Source organism: Sebastes fasciatus, chromosome 20 (assembly GCF_043250625.1).
Source record: "Sebastes fasciatus isolate fSebFas1 chromosome 20, fSebFas1.pri, whole genome shotgun sequence".
NCBI lineage: Eukaryota > Metazoa > Chordata > Actinopteri > Perciformes > Sebastidae > Sebastes > Sebastes fasciatus.
Genome location: NC_133814.1, coordinates 2176898 through 2180102, shown reverse-complemented (window position 1 = coordinate 2180102; position 3205 = coordinate 2176898). Strand labels below are relative to the sequence as shown.

Here is a 3205-nt window from a genome sequence, read left to right as displayed (position 1 = left end):
TTCCCTGATCCCACCAAGACCCCCGACTCACTAGGTACGTTCTGTATGGGGGTGACAGACACCGCTGAGGTGACCATTGATGGAGCTCCTCGCAAAAAGGAACGTCGTGTGTGTGGTCTGACACCAGGGGCGCCGTCAGAATTAAAGATAGAGTTGGAGGGGGTTAACGGGTATGTTTATACGGTTAGCTATCACGATGCTCGTGTTATGTTGTCTGTACGGACTCGGGCATGTGATGGTTATACAGAGGGTGAAACATGGAGTGATTCTTTGTCCGTAAAAGATTGGAAACTGTTTCGCTCTGTAGTCTGCCGAGATCTTGATCAGGTTGGTTTTCCTGAGATACTCTATGTGTCGCAGTGGAACAGCGCTACGGGCCCTGAGTTATATCGGGTTGAGGCCGACTGTTTCAATAGATATGCAGAGGATTTTATTTTTCTCAGTGTCTGTGGGGATAGGGGGAGTGTGATAGCGGTCAGAGGTCGTGAAGATTGGATCTTACAGCCTTACCCACTCACTCGTCAGGAGTGTGACTCATGGTTTAAAACACTCTTTTTTATTCAGTGGTGCGACTGGCGGTCCATGCAAAGGGTGTTTAGAGAAGTTGACGAAGCTATCAAAAGAGACAGAATCATCTCTTCTTATGAGAGTATTAGAAAACGCCTTGTTTTTGATGATATTTCGAGTGGCCCACAAAGTGCTCTCCTGTCTACCATGCGTAGACCGAAAATCATCAGACATGCCGACTACTAATAACGAATGGTAGGTTGTGTGTATTCCTTTTACAATTATATATATATATATATATATATATATATATATATATATTGTGTATGTGTGTGTGTGTATATTTTTTTTTATGTATGTACTAAGTCTTTTTTTTTTTTTTTTCTAGATGTCAAACATGGCACCTGGGTCGATGAGGAAACGCAGGATGGCTTTTCCGAGAGTGTCCTGTGGGGCCCTCCAATTGTAATAGACCTGACTGGATCGCAAGAAGAAGAAGAAGAAGAAGAAGAAGAAGATTTTGCTGTGACAGACCCTGTGGAACTGATGGCTACACTACCTGTGATAGACTTGACTGGATCGCAAGAAGAAGAAGAAGAAGAAGATGTTACTGTGACAGACCCAGGGGAGCTGTTGGCTAGACCAGATGTGATAGACTTAACTGGATCTCAAGATTCGGGCTTTGAGGAACCCCGCCTAACCAAAAGGGATATGGATGTGATAAAGGACTTTGAGGAACCCCGCCTAACCAAAATGGGTATGGATGTGATAAAGGACTTTTTGAGGAGACGTCTTCGGGAGGTTTCATGGGAGGTGGCTAAAAAACTGTGCAATGGGTGTGAAATTGACCATCCTAGCCAGCTCCAACACACGTGTTTATTTAACCACGATGAGGTCTTGGAGAGTTATTATGGAGAAATATGTGACATAGTGTTCCATACGACTCTGGGATCGGCCCTGCAGAATCTGTTGACACAAGTTACCTATCGTGTGCATTCAGTGGAGAAACTTGTCGGTGCGGCTCAAATCACAACTTTGGAACTCTTCGAAGAATTTACTCATGAAAAAGAGCAGTTCAACGACGATTCAGACGAGCCCAATCTCGAGTATGCGATGGCCATGCGCCAGGCAAAATATGCCTGGCTTGGTCCACACACAATAAATGAGCTTGTAAGTCGTGTTTTTTGATACGGCTATGCTGCTGATAAGCTGTGTAGTGTATATCTGCAGACCCTTTTATTGTTTGTTTGGTTTTTTGTTTTTTTTAGATAGCCACAGAAAAAAATAGTTTGAATGTATTGTAGTTTTAAAAAGTGTGTGATGATAAAATGTATAAAGATGTTTTGCTTTTTTTCTATTATGTTACAGAGCATTCTAATAAAAGCCCATGTAACAAACACATTGTTGTCATTTACGATTCATTTACATCATGGAGAACACATTGCAGGAGATTTATTATGACCCTGCTCATCCTGGGGGTCTTGGTAGTGTGTATAAACTACGCAAAGCGGTCGGGGATTGTACAGGGGTGACACCAGCGTTACCAGATGTTAGACGCTTTTTATTGGGGCAAGATGTGTATACTCTACATGCCAAGGCGGGTAAAAAATTTCCCAGGAATAAGGTTTTGGTTAGCGGCATAGACAAACAGTTCCAGATCGATCTAGTCGATATGAATGAATATTCTGTGGAAAACGACGGTGTGCGATACCTGTTAACATGTATTGATGTATTTTCTAAATATGCATGGGTACAGTGTCTTCAAAACAAATCAGCGGGGGTTGTCACAAATGCTTTTAAAAACATCCTGAGCCAGGGCAGGGTGCCAGCAAGACTCCAAACGGACAAAGGCACAGAGTTTTATAATAAACAGTTTCAACGAGTATTGAGTCGTTATGAAATCAAACATTTTTCAACATCAAATGAGACTAAGGCTTGCGTGGTGGAGCGCTTTAACAGAACTTTCAAGACGCGTATGTGGAGATATTTAACAAGTGTTAATTCACGCCGATATGTTGACATAATCGAGGACCTTGTAGAGGCCTATAACAGAACGCATCACAGGTCAATAAAGATGCCTCCCGCATCAGTAAATAAAGACAATGAGAAGATTGTCTTTAACAACTTGTACAAGCTAAAACCTCAGAAAAAAGTGTCCTTTAAATACAGGGTTGGGGATACGGTGAGAATTTCCAAATTAAGGGGTGTTTTTAGAAAAGGTTATGAACAAACGTTTACAGACGAATATTTCATAATAACGGAGCGCATAGCCAGAGATCCCCCTGTGTATAAACTAGCGGATTGTGGTGGTGAAGTGTTGAAAGGTACGTTTTATGACCCCGAATTACAACTGGTAATTATCGATAAAAACAAAGTGTTTAAAATAGAGAAAATATTGGACAGAAAAAAATCAGGACGTAAAAGTCAGGTCCTTGTAAAATGGTTGGGCTGGCCCGAAAAATTTAACTCTTGGGTCTCTGATAAAGATATTGTTACTGCTCAATAAAAGACAAGTGCTATCCGCTGACGCCTCACTTTTGAATCGAGACATAGTTGCGGTCAGAACGATGGAGAGGAACGGTTTTTATGTTACACTACCCAGCAATGCCTCATTACAGATATATCCAAATAATAAGATATGGAGCTACAGGACAAAACTAGCAAAGCCAATTGTTCTGAAAGAACCATATGAGGTTGG

At 41.7% G+C, this 3205-nt stretch overlaps 1 long non-coding RNA gene across 1 annotated transcript; it reads left to right on the top strand.

Annotated features, from left to right (window-relative positions):
• The first annotated feature begins 201 nt into the window (after positions 1-201).
• LOC141758749 (uncharacterized) lies at positions 202-1181 on the top strand. Its single transcript, XR_012591936.1, has 2 exons — positions 202-762; positions 896-1181. It is a non-coding gene; the product is annotated as an uncharacterized LOC141758749 (long non-coding RNA).
• Positions 1182-3205: the final 2024 nt, after the last annotated feature.